The sequence below is a fragment of the Hordeum vulgare genome, chromosome 5H (assembly GCF_904849725.1).
Source record: "Hordeum vulgare subsp. vulgare chromosome 5H, MorexV3_pseudomolecules_assembly, whole genome shotgun sequence".
NCBI lineage: Eukaryota > Viridiplantae > Streptophyta > Magnoliopsida > Poales > Poaceae > Hordeum > Hordeum vulgare.
The window spans coordinates 413942684-413960483 of record NC_058522.1 but is presented as its reverse complement, the minus strand read 5'-3'; positions in this window follow the sequence as shown (position 1 = coordinate 413960483).

Sequence of the window (17800 nt, the reverse complement as noted above, 5' to 3'; positions counted from 1 at the left end):
TCAGAAAGCTCGTGCACCCACCCTTAATGCATGTTCTGTCGGCTCATAAGGTCGCAACAGGATGTCATGAAATTGCTCTCTCTTTTTCTTAAAGAAGAAGCCCCCGAGTCAGGGAAATATTATATTATTCCATAATGAAAACTGAAAAACTTACAAAGCATGGAGTTTTAAGAACTCAAGTGTAATAAGGCCGCAAATGGGCAATATTCCAAGGGCGAGTTGACTCAGCCCCCATAGTCGGTCGATCAGGCCGAAGATCCATCAAGTAATAAGAACCATTGCGGAGGTTCTTGCTGACAACGAAAGGTCCCTCCCAAGGGGGCAAAAGCTTGTGCATGCCTGCCCGATCTTGTATCAATCGGAGCACCAAATTGCCTTCCTGGAAGGTCCGACTCTTCACCCGGCGACTATGATAACGCCGCAGATCTTGCTGATAGATTGTCGAACGAGCCGCTGCTAAGTCACGTGCCTCTTCCAAGGCATCCAAAGAGTCCTGACGCGCCAGCTCGTTGTCTTGCTCCACATATGCGGCGACTCTAAGAGAATCATGCCTTACGTCAGTAGGGAGGACGGCCTCTGCACCATAGACCAAGAAGAAAGGGGTGAACCCCGTGGACCGATTCGGGGTGGTCCGGATGCTCCATAATACCGAAGGTAACTCCTCCACCCAACATCCTGGAGTTCTTTCCAGGGGAATTATGAGCCGAGGTTTGATCCCTCGCAAAACCTCCTGATTCGCCCGCTCGGCCTGTCCGTTTGACTGCGGGTGAGCAACTGCAGAGATATCAAGCCGGATATGTTCACGGCGACAGAAATCCAGCATCGCTCCTTGGGACAAGTTAGTACCATTGTCCGTGATGATACTGTGCGGATATCCAAAACGGAAAATCAGCTTCTTCAGAAATTTTACCGCAGTCTCCGCATCGCAAGTCCCAACAGGCTCCGCCTCAATCCATTTAGTGAATTTGTCAACCGCCACCAATAAGTGGGTTTTCTTGTTGGAGGACATCTTAAAGGGACCGACCATGTCCAGCCCCCAGACCGCGAAAGGCCAAGTAATGGGGATCATCCTCAATTCTTGAGCCGGCACATGAGCCTGTCTCCCGTATCGCTGGCACCCCTCACACCGCCGTACTATATCTTCTGCATCTGCGTGAGCCGTCAACCAGAAGAAACCGTGTCGAAAGGCTTTTGATACCAAAGAACGTGACCCAGCGTGATGTCCGCAGTCTCCAGAATGGATGTCATTAAGGATTGTGCATCCTTCCTCGGAGGAAACGCACCGCTGAAAAACCCCTGAAGCACTTCGTTTATATAGCTCGCCATTAATGATGACCATGGACTTGCTACGCCGAACAATCTGGCGAGCGAAAACTTCATCAGTGGGTAACTCGCCACGAGCAAGATAAGCTAGATAAGGAAGAGCCCAATCCGGAGCGATATGGAGAGCCGCCACAAGCTGAGACTCGGGATCTGGTATTGCCAATTCCTCCTCCATGGGTACAGTTATGGACGGTTTATGCAGGACATCCAAGAAGACATTAGGGGGGACCGGTTTTCTCTGTGAGCCGAGTCGCGAGAGGGCATCAGCTGCTTCGTTGAGTCGCCGATCAACATGATCAACCTGGTAGCCATGAAAATAGCCCGCCACGTCAGATACGGCTCGCCTGTAAGCCGCCATCATAGGATCTCGAGAGTCCCAGGTGCCCGAAACCTGTTGCGCCACCAAATCTGAGTCCCCAAAACATCTGACTCGGGTTAGGTTCATCTCTTTTGGTAGTCGCAAACCGTGAAGTAGAGCTTCATACTCTGCTGCATTATTTGTACAAGGGAACATGAGCCGGAGGACGTAGCAGAACTTATCTCCTTGAGGGGATATCAACACCACACCCGCCCCCGAGCCCTCCAACTGCCTGGATCCATCAAAATAAATAGTCCAGTAGGTAAGGTCAGGCCGATCTTCCGGAGCCTGAAGCTCTGTCCAATCATTGACGAAATCAACTAGTGCCTGGGACTTGATGGCCGTGCGGGGGGTATACTGTATGTGATGTGACCCAAGTTCTATTGCCCATTTGGAGATTCGCCCGGTTGCCTCGCGGTTTTGGATGACGTCGCCGAGGGGCGCGGAACTGACCAGGGTGATCGGGTGTTCTTGGAAATAATGTTTAAGCTTTCGACTCGCCATGAACACCCCATAGACCAGTTTCTGCCAATGTGGGTATCACTGTTTGGAAAGAGTTAACACCTCACTGATAAAGTACACCGGGCGTTGTACCGGGTATTCCTTTCCTTCCTCCTTTCTTTCGACGACCACAGCCACGCTGACCGCTTTAGAATTCGCGGCGATATACAGGAGCATAGGCTCCTTTTCAGTCGGGGCCGCCAGGACCGGCGGGTTAACCAATTGATGTTTCAAGGCCTGAAATGCCTCGTCGGCCTCCTCTGTCCACACGAATCGGTCGGACTTTCTCAACAATTGATAAAGAGGAATCGCCTTTTCTCCGAGGCGGCTCACAAAACGGCTGAGAGCTGCAATACGACCCGCCAATCGTTGAACCTGGTTAACATTCGTCGGCTTGCCGAGGGAAGTAACCGCTTCAATTTTGTCCGGGTTAGCCTCGATGTCGCGCTCCGATACCAAGAAACCCAGTAGTTTTCCCGCAGGTACGCCGAAAACGCACTTGGTAGGATTTAGCTTCATCTGATATACCCGTAAATTATCAAAGGTTTCCTTAAGGTCTTCCAGAAGTGTCTCCTCCCGGCGGGTCTTGATGTCGTCAACGTAGGCATGGACGTTGCGGCCAATCTGGCTATGAAGACAATTCTGGATGCCGCGTTGGTAAGTCGCTCCTGCGCTCTTGAGCCCGAACGGCATGGACACATAGCAAAAGGCCCCGAAGGGGGTTATGAAAGCCGTCTTCTCCTGATCTTCCACGGCCATTTTGATCTGATGATAACCTGAATAAGCGTCCAAAAAGCACAATCGTTCGCATCCCGCCACCGAGTCAATGATTTGGTCGATGCGGGGAAGAGCGAAAGGATCCTTGGGACAAGCTCTGTTGAGGTCCGTATAGTCAATACGCATACGGAAAGTGCCATTCTTCTTTAGTACTAACACCGGGTTAGCTAGCCATTTGGGGTGAAAGACTTCCACGATGAACCCGGCGGCTAAAAGACGGGCGACTTCCTCTCCAATCGCCTTCCGTCGCTCCTCGTTAAACCTGCAAAGGTATTGTTGGACAGGTTTGCATTTTGGGTCAATATTAAGATGGTGCTCAGCGAATTCTCTCGGTACACCCGGCATGTCAGAGGGCTTCCATGCGAAGATGTCCCGATTCTCACGGATGAATTCGATGAGCGCGCTTTCCTATTTGGGGTCCAGACCCGTTCCAATGGTAAACTGCTTGGATGAATCGCCAGGGACGAAGTCGACTGTCTTTGTGTCATCCGTTGGTTTGAACTTGAGGGGCGACTCGGAATCTGTAGTCGGTTTCTTGAGTGGTGACATGTCTGCCGGGTAAACATTGGCCCGGTGGTTTTTGAGCTCCTCCGCCGCGCATGCGACTTCCGCATAGGCCGCGTCTCCTTCCTCACACTCCTTTGCGATTCTTCTATCTCCGTCGACCGTGATGGGCCCTTTAGGGCCAGGCATTTTGAGCTTGAGGTAGACGTAGCACGGGTGGGCCATGAAGCGAGCGTAAGCCGGTCGTCCGAACAGCGCATGTTACGGGCTTTTTAGTTTGACCACCTCGAAGACCAACGACTCCGACCTGTAATTCTGCGCAGTTCCAAACGCTACTGAGAGCCTGACCCGGCCTATTGGATAAGCCGATTTACCCGGGACGATGCCGTGGAAGACCGTGGTTGAAGGCATCAAGTCTTTCTCTAATAGATTCATCCTCCGGAAGGTGTCGAAGTATAGGATATTAATGCTGCTGCCGCCATCCATTAGTACTTTCGATAGAGTGTAACCCGCCACTTGGGGAGCCACGACCAATGCCAGGTCGCCCGGGTTATCTATTCTCGGCGGGTGATCCTCTCTGCTCCATGTTATGGTCTGTTCGGACCAGTGGAGATATCTGGGAACTGCCGGCTCAATTACGTTGTACGCCCGGTGATTTACCTTTTTATCACGTCTGCAAGCATTAGTGGTGAAAACATGATATTGCCCATTACTTAGCTGTTTAGGATTGTTGCGGAAGCCCCCATGGTCATCCTGGTCCTGCGGAGCCCCCTGTGGGGGCGGCTGCTGGAAAACTCCCGGCGGGTTGTACCGCCGTTGGTGGTGCACCGGGTACTGGCCGCCGCCTGGCTGCGGCCCCCCCTGAGCCTCTTGTTCGGGAAAACCGCCGAAGGGGTTGTGCCTTTGGTTGGGCGCGGCGAGTTGGTCTTGGCGACGGTTCGGATCTTCGCTCTGGCTCTTCTTGATTGCCTCGGCCCGAAATTCTCGCATCACCAAGCAGTTCTCCCAGGAGTGGCCCGCCGGGCCGTCGGCCGTGGCGTGGTGCGGGCAAGGGCCTTTGAGCAACTCTTCGTAGTTACGCGGTCTTTTCCCACTGAAGCCTCGATTCTTCTTTTTGCCGTCATTGGCGTTGGTGTTGGCAACCAGATCCGAGGGCTCCTCATGCGGCCTACGCTTGCCGTTGGTCCCCTGGTTATGGCGGTTGCGGCCTTGGAGGCGGGTATGCTTATTCGTTGAATCGCCCTTCTTGGGCGAGTTACCCTTGCCATCCTCGCCGGGATCCTTGGTGTCATCGGCTTCGGCGTACCTAGTGAGGTATCCATCAGCTCGCCCATATCCTGAACTTTCCGTTTGAGTCGCCCCAGCTTCTGGACCAGCGGTTCGTAGTGGCAGTTGTGCTCGAGGATAAGCACAGCTTGCGCTGTCGTGATGCCATCCGATGAATGGATAATTTCCGTGACTCGCCGCGACCAATGATGCGCCGACTCATCCGGGCGTTGCACGCAGTGTTGCAAGTCGACGATTGTCATCGGTCATTTACAGGTTCCCCGGAAGTTTTTGATGAAACGCTCCTTTAACTCGGCCCAGGACTGGATAGAATTGGGGGGTAAATTTTTCAACCAAGTGCGTGCCGATCCCTCGAGCATCATGGTGAAATATCTGGCGCAAACCGCCTTGTTTACGTCGAGCATGTCCATGGCGATCTCATAGCCCTCGATCCAAGATGTTGGTTCGAGATCTGGTGTGTAATTAGGCACCTTTCTTGGTCCTTTGAAATCCTTGGGCATTCTTTCGTTTCGAAGGGCCAGGGACAAGCAGGGCACCCCAACTCGCCCTCCGGTCCCCGCGGGAGGAGTCTGAGCCTCTTGAATGTTGGGTGGACCTTTGCCCGGCGGGTCCCGCTCGGGCGGGTTGTCCTGCGGGAGGGGTCGCGGGGCGCTGTTTACGGCTGGCTGATCCTCCGGCCAACCCCTGGTATAACTCGCCTGGGGGGTGGAGTGCAATCGCTCGGGGCTGTGTGAGAACTGCGCGTTTTGGACCACCGCCGTTTTCAACATCTCGATGGCGCTCCTTGCTTCGATCTCAGCTGGGGTGTTGCCGTGGATCGGGAGAGACTCCGGATGGCGAGTTGCGGCAAGCACGTTATCCACCAGGTTAGAGAAGTGGCCTCGAGGGGTACGGAAACGAGGAATTTGACCCTCCGTCGTCTGAAGCGGCGGGTTAGGAGGGCGGCCAAGCCCTCCTGCTGGAGCGGCTCCCATCCCGGGTGTTTGGGGAGTGTCGAACAGGCGAGTTGGATTAAGATCATGGGGCAGGCGTCCCTGGTGCCTCCGCTGATGGACGGCGTCGGATGCGCGTTGCTGTCTTTCAAGCCGCCAATTGTCGGTGTTCAACCGCATCCTTTCGGCCGTAATCTGGGCTTGTCGAGTTTCCATCCTGGCGGACTCCGTCTCAGCATCCCGATGGGCCTTCGCCACCGCCTCCCTCAGTTTTGCTAACTCCGCATTTATCTCTTCTTGGTTCTCAGGCGTGAGGGGGGTTGACATTAGTCTTGTGATTTCCGCCGCTAAATCCACCAGGACTGCTGATGCGCTTCTGGACGTCCCGCCGGTTCCATCGCCTCCGGCGGAATTCTGTGCGGGTTGAGTCGCCCCGGCCATGTAGATGGAGATCTGGCGGCGGGTTTGATCGAGGACTTCCGGATCCATGGCCAATGACAAGCCCCCGAGACCGTCTCCGTGGAGGGACTGGATGGAATCGGAATCGCCCATGGATGACTCGTCGTCAGAGTTGATGGGGGTAACCTCCTGAGCCGCCGCGTGCTCTGGCTCCTCCAACCCCTGCGTGAAGCCCACAAAGACCGGGCGGGTCAGATTCCGGGTTACGACTGGATGAACGTACCTGGCCGGCTCGACGATGTCGGAGGAGATGTCCGGCTCAGGAACAGATGACCCGATCATGCCGATGAAGACGTTGATTTTGCCGAAGGGGACCCTGTAGCCTGATTCGAGAGAATTTGCTTCAGGTCCCCATCGCCGGTTGTCGATGTAGGCTAGGCCACGTCGGCTCCAAGTCATGAGCGCCGCCGCATGCCCCACGGTAGGGCTCCCTTTGAGAACTCAACTCCACCGTGCGCAGGCCCCACGGTGGGCGCCAACTGTCGTGGTTTTGTCACGGCAGATGTCCTCATGAAAGGACTTAGTACTGGAGCCATCGCACCTTGGTGGCGACTCAAAGGGGTTAAGCGGGAGAGACACGGCGATTTACCCAGGTTCGGCCCCTCGAGAAGAGGTAATAGCCTACGTCCTGCTTTTGTGTGTATTGATGTGGATTCGATTACAAGGAAGGCGTAACTCGCCTAAACCTAGCACTCGATGATTTCTAACCTGCCTCTCCCCCTCCAGACTCGCCTTTATATATAGGTCGAAGCCTTAGGGTTTACAAGAGTCCCTTCCTTTTTACAAATCGTGACCACCGCGGTCTCTAAGTCGCCGTCTTGCAAAACTCAGGATCCTTCCATAAATCATAACCATCCTGCGACTTTGAACCGCCCAGGCTGAGGCCCAACTAGCCCTAAAGGATGAATCGCTTTAACAGTAACCCGGCCCATATTCGGCGGGTCACTTAACAGGCAATATCCCCAACAGTACTTGTTGACGAGCAGACCAACGGGGTTCTCGATGCCTAGATAATTCATGCAGAAGGAGATGCACTCTTCGGTCAGAAAGCCCTGGGCTATGCTTCCATCTGGACGTGCCCTGTTGCGAACGTATCCTTTGATGACACCATTCATCCTTTGGAACGGCATCATGCTATGCAGGAACGTCGGCCCGAGTTGGATGATATCCTCCACGATATGGACCAGTAGATGCACCATAACGTCGAAGAATGCGGGCGGGAAGTACATCTCAAGCTCGCATAGTATCACCACGATCTCTTCCTGTAGCCTTCTGAGTTGCCTCACACCAACCGACTTCCGAGAGATGATGTCGAAAAAGTTGCATAGGCCAAATAGCGTTTCACGGACGTGCGCGTCCATGATCCAACGGATTGCAACTGGAAGTATCTGCGACATCAGCACGTGACAGTCGTGAGACTTCATCCCGCTGAACTTCTGCTTCGCTGAGTCTAGGTAGCTGCTTATCTTCCCCACTTAACCGTAAGGAAGTTTTACTCCTATGAGGCAGGTGAAAAACTACTCGATCTCCTTATGACTTAGAGTGAAGCACGCGGGAGGGCAGTCATATTCGATCTTGTTGGCCTTTTTGCCTTTGCGACGACTTTCCGTGTCCTTCGCCTCATCATCATCATTAGGGTGTTTTGCGTGAAGCTCCTCCCTGATGCCCATTGATTGCAAGTCTGCCCTTACTTTCAGCCCATCTTTGGTCCTCTCTGGCATGTTGAGTAGGGTACCAAGAAGACTCTCGCACACCTTCTTCGTGATATGCATGACATCAAGGCTGTGAGGCACACGGAGGATCTTCCAGTACGGCAAGTCCCAGAAAACAGACCTCGTTTTCCATACCTTCAGCAACGGCTCTGGCGCCTTTCGCTTCTTTCCCGGCGGTGGGCACTCTTTCCAATTTTTCAACAACTCGTCTATTTCCTCGCCGCTCCTCGTACGTGGGGGTCTTCGGGGTTCGGTTTCACCATTGAACATATCCTTGCGTTTTCTCCATGCATCATCGTCGCGAAGCCACCTTCGATGTCCCATCAACACAGTTTTCGAAGACCCGGGATCTCTATCTAGCTGGCAATACGTTGTGTCATCCATGCACCTCACGCATGCACAAAATTCATGGACCACCTGCCGTGCGACATATCCGTAACCGAGATAGTCGTGCACCGTTGTGAGCAGTGCGGATCTCATAGGGAAATATTGTTTCGTTGCAGCGTCCCACGTATTGGCTGGCATTTTCCATAGCGTGTCTAGCTCCTCTTTCAGCAGCCCTAGATACAGATTGATGTTGTTCCCTGGTTGTTTCGGCCCTTCAATTAGCATACTCATGTGAATGTACTTCCTCTTCATGCACATTCAGGGGGGAAGGTTGTACATCCACACAAACACAGGCCAGGTGCTATGTGTGCTTCTCTGGCTGCCAAACGGATTGACTCCATCGGTGCTCGCACCCAGCATGATGTTCCTTGGGTCGTCCCCAAATTCTAGGTGTTCGAAGTTCAACGCTTGCCACTCGCTTGCACCCTTAGGGTGACTCAGCATCTTGTCTTTTTTATTTATCTCTGGATCATTTCCGTCATCTTCTCTCTTCTTCTCCTCCCTATCTGCGTGCCAACGCAGGGGCTGTGCTTGCTTAGGGTCCGTGAAATACCGCTCCAGAAGAGGAGTGATCGGAAAGTACCACACCACTTTTCGAGGAACTTTCTTCCTCTTCTTGTATCGAGTGACGCCGCACACCGGACATATGGTAGACTCCACGTGCTCGTCCCGATAAATGATGCAATCGTTCATGCACACATGGTATTTCACGTGCGGTAAATCCAGAGGACACACGATTTTCTTCGCCTCCTCGAAACTGGTCGCGCACTTGTTCCCCATGGGAAGACGTTCGTGCCAAAATGAAATGTTCTCGTTGAAGGATGTGTCGGTCATTTTGTATTTTACCTTCATCTCCAGAGCCATGAGCGTTACTTTCAGGTGGGTATCCTCGGGCCTGCATCCTTCATACAATGGAGTAACCGCGTCTGTCTCCAGTTGATCCAGCTTGGCTTTCTCTCGGGCGGCAACTCTTGTGTTACCCGTCTGCTTGTGAATCAGCTCTTGAATATGAGGGTCCTGCACCCAGCCCATCGATGGTCCATCGTCGTCTGCTCCGGCATCTTCATCTTCATGATCATGCCCTTCGTCTTGATCTTCCTCATCATCATGTCTGACATCTCCTACATGATGGCTGTGTCCTGCATCTACTTCATGATCATGTCCTGGAGATTCTTCGTCTTCTCGCCCGCCCTCGCCGCTATTGTCTTGCTGCCCTTCCTTATTTCTTGCCCGGCCCCCATGGACGACTTCATAATCATTTTCATCACCTTGCCACCGATAGCCATCCATGAAACCACACACGAGGTTTTTTTGAAGCATCTCGGCCTTCGTGGAGCTCAAAAACCTATTCACGATGCCTTCGGTCATCGTGCGGACCATGGTCGCCTGCGGGGTAGAGAAAAATGATATTTTAGAACAAAAAAAATTGGCATGACTTTGCCTAAAAATAGGACCAAAAAGAATGCATAGTGCCAAATTCTCGCCAAAACGGAAATGAATCAACATTCCGGCAAAATATTGGCAACTATCGCATTTCAAATACCGGTACCTGCAAACACAAACATATGCAACACCACAAACATACGTAGATCTAGGCCATAAAAAGTGTGTACACGTTGGAGGGAGAAAAAAGTAGATCTTGAACATAAAGAAAGCTTTCCCCTTACTTACCTATCAAAAAAAGGAAATTTAACCACTTAATTTGGGTGAATCTATGGTGCAAATGAGGTGAAGAGGAGGAGGCAGCCGAGACCAACAAGGTTGGTAGAGGTGGAGAGAATGAAGTGGGGGGAAAGTGAGTGTGAAGTGGCTGTCAAAAATATCTAGCTGCTCTCAGGTTAACAATGGCGCACATCCAAATAATGCGTCATTAGTAACTAGGGTTACTAATGGCGCACCTGGTAAGAATGCGCCATTACTAGTTTTGAAAAAAAAACTGAAAAAATTGTTAGTAGTAGCGCACCGTGGATGTGGTGCGTCATTACTAGTTAAAACTAGTAATGGCGCACTTTCCCCTGGTGCGTCACTGCTAAGTCTAGGAAGGGTGTGGGGACATGACAAAACTAGTAATGGCGCACCACACACCAGGTGCGCCATTAGTAATACGGACAATAATGGCGCACCTATATCTGGTGCGCCACTGCTATAGATGGTGCGCCATTAATGTCCATATTAGCTAAAGCCCTTTTTCTAGTAGTGCTAGGAACGTATTAAAATTCAGGGTGACTGCCGCGTGAGCCATTGATCTACAACACAAATTTTTGCAAAGTGGACTTAGACTATGTTTAAGATAATTAGAGTTTAACTAATCAAATTACTCATAAACTCCCACTCAAAAAGTACATATCTCTAGTCATTTGAGTGGTACATGATCCAAATTCACTAACTCAAGTCCGATCATCACGTGAGTTGAGAATAGTTTCAGTGGTAAGCATCTCTATGCTAATCATATAAACTATACGATTCATGCTCGACCTTTCGGTCTCATGTGTTCCGAGGCCATGTCTGCACATGCTAGGCTCCTCAAGTTTAACCCGAGTGTTCCGCGTGTGCAACTGTTTTGCACCCATTGTATTTGAACGTTGAGTCTATCACACCCGATCATCACGTGGTGTCTCGAAACGACGAACTTTCGCAACGGTGCACAGTCGGGGAGAACACAATTTCGTCTTGAAATTTTAGTGAGAGATCACCTTATAATGCTACCGTCGTTCTAAGCAAAATAAGGTGCATAAAAGGATTAACGTCACATGTAATTCATAAGTGACATGATATGGCCATCATCTTGTGCTTCTTGATCTCCATCACCAAAGCACCGGCATGATCTTCTTGTCACCGGCGCCACACCATGATCTCCATCATCATGATCTCCATCAACGTGTCACCATTGAGGTTGTCGTGCTATCTATGCTATTACTACTAAAGCTACGACCTAGCAATATAGTAAACGCATCTGCAAACACAAATGTTAGTTTAAAGACAACCCTATGGCTCCTGTCAGTTGCCGTAGCATCGACTTGCAAGTCGATATTAACTATTACAACATGATCATCTCATACATCCAATATATCACATCACGTCATTGGCCATATCATAGCACAAGCATACCCTACAAAAACAAGTTAGACGTCCTCTAATTTGTCATTGCATGTTTTACGTGGCTGCTATGGGTATCTAGTATGATCGCATCTTACTTACGCAAAAACCACAACGGAGATGTGCAAATTTCTATTTAACCTCTCCAAGGACCGCCTCGGTCAAAACCAATTCAACTAAAGTTGAAGAAACAGGCATCCACCAGTCATCTTTATGCAACGAGGTTGCATGTCAATCGATGAAACCAGTCTCTCGTAAGCGTACGAGTTATGTCGGTCCGGGCCGCTTCAATCCAACAATACCGCCGAATTGAGAAAAGACTAAGGAGGGCAGAAAATCGAACATCACCGTCCACAAAACATTTTGTGTTCTACTCGAGATAACATCTACGCATGAACCTAGCTCATGATGCCACTGTTGAGAAACGTTGCATGGGAAACAAAAAAAATCCTACGCACACGAAGACCTATGATGGTGATGTCCATCTACGAGTGGAGATTAGATCTATGTACCCTTTGAAAGGACGTGGATGTCGCCTTGAGGGGGGTGAATAGGTGCTTTGAAATAATTAAGGTTTAGGCTTGAACAAATGCGGAATAAAACTAACGTTTAATATGTCAAGCACAAAACCTACAAACAACTAGGCTCACCTATGTGCACCAACAACTCATGCTCAGCAAGATAAACAACTAAGTGATAGCAAGATATATTACAATAAACAATATGTCTATCACAAAGTAAAGTGCATAAGTAAAGGGTTCGGGTAAGAGATAACCGAGGCACGGGGAGACGATGATGTATCCCGAAGTTCACACCCTTGCGGATGCTAATCTCCGTTGGAGCGGTGTGGACGCACAATGCTCCCCAAGATGCCACTAAGGCCACCGTAATCTCCTCATGCCCTCGCACAATGCAAGATGCCGGGATTCCACTAAGGGACCCTTGAGGGCGGTCACCGAATCCGTACAAATGGCAACCCTTGGGGGCGGTCACCGAACCCGTACATGTGGCAACCCTTGGGGGCGGTTACCGGTACCCGTACAAATTGCTCGGGGCAATCTCCACAACCTAATTGGAGACCCGACGCTTGCCCGGAGCTTCACACCACAATGATTGAGCTCTGAGACACCACCAAGCTTCTAGGATGCCAAAGCATCCGCGAAGAACAATATCTAGGGCACTAAGTACCAAAGGTAGTAAGCTTCTCAACTTCTCACTTCCACGTATCACCATGGAGAACTCAAACCGATGCAACTAATGCAATGGCAAGAACACACGAAGTGGTCAAGTCCCTCACACTCAAATCCCTCCACAACAACGAAAGCTATGAAGAAATATGAGAGGAAGAACAAGGAGCTCACAAAGAACTCCAAGATCTAGATGCAAGGGGTTACCCTCACATAGAGGAGAAAGTGATTGGTGGAGATGTGGATCTAGATCTCCTCTCTCTTTTCCCTCAAGAACAAGCAAGAATCATTGGAGGGATTGGGAGTTAGCAAGCTCTAAGAATGTCAACAATGAAGGTAGAACAAGAGCTCAACGGATGGATAAGACCAAGGGGGAAGAAGACCCCCTTTATCTAGTGGGGGAAGGAATCAGACCGTTACCCCCACTTATAGCCCGAGCCCAGCGGTACTACCGCTGACCCTCCGGCGGTACTATCGCTGGCTGCAGCGGTACTACCGCTGACCCTCCAGCGGTACTACCGCTGGCTGCAGCGGTACTACCGCTGAGCCCATGGTAGTGCAAAGATACTACCGGGCCAACCACCGCCAAGAAAGTCTTCGCAAAAATGGCCGACGCAGTACAACCGCAAAGATGATGGTACTAAAATCTTGGAGCGGTACTACCGCTGACCAGGGGCGGTACTACCGCTGGGACAGCGGTACTACCGCCAACTCTAGCGGTACTACCGCTAGGTCCAGCGGTACTACCGCTCGCCACTGAAACAGCCATAACTTTCGCATACGAGCTCCGAATCGAGCAAAACCCAAGCTTGTTGGATTCAGGACGACAAGATCTATCCAAACAGATATGAAAATGCCAATGATATAGAGATGTGAGTCCTCTATGAATGAAGAACCGGCAAAAACTCCAACATCAAAAACATCATAGTAGATGCATATGGACTCCGTTTTCGATGAACTCGAGCTTGTCATGAAAATGACCATAAGCTCTAAAACTCACAAAGAGAAACACCAAACAAGAACCAAGAAGTATGACGCAAGGATGCAAATGGTTTGAGCTCTCAACGAATGATACGATCAAGCTACTCACTTGAGATCCCCCCTTGATAGTACATCAATCTATCCTAAACAGAAAACCTATCAAGGGCGAACCTATACCTTGCACCTCGTCCTCTTGAGCTAGATGATGATGATCTTGGCTTCCTCAAGATGGACCACCTTTCTTGATTGTGTTGGCTTGATGAAGACTAGTTGATTGCCCCCCCCACACTTACTATGGGTGAGCCACTCTTCAGCATATCTTCACAAGTCCATTGCCACCACAATGGACGGCAAGCTTCAAGCACGGTATATTCGTGCTGATCCTCTTGAACTTGCACACCACAATCTTGATGACGATCACCACTTGACGTCATCCTTCATGGGTTGTATGAGATCTTCCTCTAGACGCAAGCCCATGGAAACACACCTACCCCCCACATAGAACTCTCACAAAGACCATGGGTTAGTACACAAATACGTACTGGACACTGCTTACCATACCATGGGATCACTTGATCCCTCTCGGTACATCTTGTACGCTTTGTGTGTTGATCATCTTGATTTACTCTTTGTCTGACGATCTTGATCGACCTTGTGTCTCTATGACCATTCTTTGGATAATACCTTGAATACCACCTTGGTCATCATATAAACTCCTTGAACCCAACAGATGGACTTCAAGAAGTGCCTATGGACAAATCCTATAAATATAACTTAAGGCAACCATTAGTCCATAGGAATTGTCATCAATTACCAAAACCACATATGGAGATATAGACACCCTTGTAGATCGCACAGCGGGAAGCGTTAAGAAATGCGGTTGATGTAGTGGAACGTCTTCATGTCCCATGAAACATCCCATGATACGTTCCGATCTAGCGTCGAACAGACGGCACCTCCGCGTTCAGCACACGTACAGCTCGACGATGATCTCGGCCTTCTTGATCCAGCAAGCAAGATGGAGAAGTAGATGAGTTCTCCGGTAGTATGACGGCGCTCCGGTGGTGGTGATGATCTACTCCTGTACGGCTCCGCCCGAGCTTTGCAGAAATCCGATCTAGAGGTTAAACTATGTGGAATAGGCTAGAGTTGCACGTGGAAAAGTTGTGTCTTAAAAATCCCTAAACCACACTTATATATAGGAGGGAGGGGGAGGGGCTAGCCTTGAGGCACAAGGCCTCAAGGGTGCACCGGCCACCAGGAGGAGGAGGACTCCTCCTCCAATTCGGTTTGGGAAGGAGGAGTCCTCCTCTTCCTTCCCACCTCCCTCTTTCCATTTTCTTTTTCTTTTCTTTTGGTATTTTCTTTATGTGGCGCCATTGACTCCTTCGGCTGACTCCACCAGCCCATTAAGGACTTGTGGCACCACCCTAGGGCCTTGGGCTCACTCCCGGGTGGGTGAGCCCCTCCCGGTGAACACCCGAAACCCATTCGTCACTCCGAGTACACTGCCGGAATTTCCCGAAACTTTTCGTTGACCAAATGAAACCATCCTATATATCAATCTTCGTTTTCGGACCATTCCGGAAACCCTTGTGATGTCTGTGATCTCATCTAGGACTCCGAACAAAATTCGGTAACCACAAATATAACTCAATTATACTAAAACATCATCGAACCTTAAGTGTGCATACCTTGCGGGTTCGAGAACTATGTAGACATGCCCCGAGGCACTCCTCGGTCAATAACCAATAGTTGGACCTGGATGCCCATATTGGATCCTACATATGCTCTGAAGATCTTATAGGTTGAACCTCAGTGTCAAGGATTCATATAATCCCGTATGGCATTCCCTTTATCCTTCGGTATGTTACTTGCCCGAGATTTGATCGTCGGTATCCGCATACCTATTTCAATCTCATTACCGGCAAGTCTCTTTACTTGTTCCGTAATACAAGATCTCGTGACTTACACTTAGTCACATTGCTTGCAAGGCTTGTGTGTGATGTTGTATTACAGAGTGGGCCCCGAGATACCTCTCCGTCACACGGAGTGACAAATCCCAGTCTTGATCCATACTAACTCAACAGACACCTTCGGTGATACCTATAGAGCACCTTTATAGTGACCCAGTTACGTTGTGACGTTTGATGCACACAAGGTATTCCTCCGGTGCCAGTGAGTTATATGATCTCATGGTTATAGGAACAAATACTTGACACGCAGAAAACAATATCAACAAAACAACACGATCAATATGATACGTTCATAGTTTGGGTCTAGTCCATCACATGATTCTCCTAAGGATGTCATCTAGTTATCAAGTGAAAACACTTGCATATAGTTAGAAAACCTTGACTATTAATTATCAACTGGCTAGCCAACTAGAGGCTTGCTAGGGACATTGTTTTGTCTATGTATCCACACATGTATCTATGTTTTCATTCAATACAATTATAGCATGGATAATAAATGATTATCTTTGTAACAGGAAATATAATAATAACTATTTATCATTGCCTCTAGGGCATATTTCCAACAGGAGCATCTCCTTCTCAGCCACCCGAGCCGCGTGCTCGACCTAATTACGGCATTGGGCAAACCGCGCGATCAGTTTGGGAACCCCGCTCAGCGTGGTGGAGGGGGTTGTCTTCTTGAGGATCATGACGGCCGCACTCCACGTCTACATCGACCGGTTTCTGAAGCTCGAGCCAGCTCCTGTGGCAGCCAGAACGTGCATCGACTCGACCATGGTTCCGGCTCCCGAAGGCGCGCTCGAAGCCGGCCCGTGTGGCGCGTTGGGCTGGCGGCGCTCCTGCGTGGCGGGGACCTCAGTCCTTGGGGCCTCCTCCCTCGACCATGATGTTGACTCGCCTGTGGCGTCGACTTCACCACCGAGGACCTTCATCCTGGGCGGCGCCCCCACGGCCTCCAACGCATCCTTTGGCTCCTGTGCTGCGGTTTCAGCCAAGGCCTCGGGCGCGTCGGGCCCCTCCAGCGTGGTATCTATTTCCGACTCGGGCCCCTTCGTAGCCTCCGTCGCTTCCGCGTATACGCTGGACCGCTCGTCGACACACCACAAAGTTGGAGCGATCGACTGACATACCTAGGAACGACGGGAACCGTCCATTTGGCGGGCCCTGTTGTGGCGAGCCGCTGCTTCTTTGCACCGCCTTCGCGTCCTCCAGCAAGAGGACCACCTGTCGCGCGCTTGGGGGCCAAGTGCACGGTAACCGGCAGCTTACCCCTCCTCTTCACCGTTGTGGCGTCTTCGGCCGGCTCGAGGGCGGCTCGGGGCAGCCACCTCCTAGGCACACTGGAGACATTGTGTGGCTCCTCTAGATCCTCCGCGGTGGCTACGCCACACAATTTGGGCAACACAACATCAGCATCGGCCCATTAGAGCAAGCCGGACTTAAAAAACTCACCTGTTGGCTGAGAAGCGTCCGACTCCACCATCTCGTCGCCGGACTCTGGCTCCCCGGCGTCGTCCGTCTCCCGCGGCTCTACCTCATCGACATCTTCGATTTTGTCGGGGTCCGACATGGCTATGTCGTTGGTCGGCCGGCGATAAACTTGCAGCTGACAAAATAGCTGGCGACGTAGCCGGCATCCTGCGTCAGGAATCAAAACACAGCACAACTAGCAAGGAAAATTGAGACTGACAGCGGCTTACCTTTGGGGCCGGGTGGTTCCAATCGTAAGGGGTCACGCCCCGTTCCCATTCACCGCTTTCGTCCATCGATACAGAGGAGATCCAGTTCACCCGTTCCGCCACCTTGCCGGCCCGCAGCTCCTTCGTCGAGAGCCGACATGACACTCGTCTGACAAATCAGATGTGGTCGACGCTGCAGCGGTAGGATCGAGCGTGCTACCATGGTGGCAAGCAGATCTGTGGCGGTGAGGCCTTCCACCTTGAGAAGCTCTAGTCGGGCTCAAATTAGCTTCACCTTTGTAGCCGGATGCGGCAGGTCCGACTGCCAATTCCGCTTCTCTGTTAGGGGCGCATTGACGAAGGGCGGCAGGTTGATATGGTCGTCTTGAGGGTTGACGTTCTTCACGTAGGAGAACCCTCACTCCCACTTCTTCATCGAGTCCTGCACGTGGAGCTTCGGGAAGCCGGATCCGGCTCGGTGATTGACGAGTGTGGCGCCGCAGGTAGTCATCCTCTAGTTGCCGGAGACCCCGTTTGTCAACGACTGTTGCTTTAGGTAGAAGAGACAACGCCAGAGATCCAGGCACGCTCGATCCCCAAGAAGCCCTCGCAATGGGTAACATAGGCAGCGAGCTGCAATA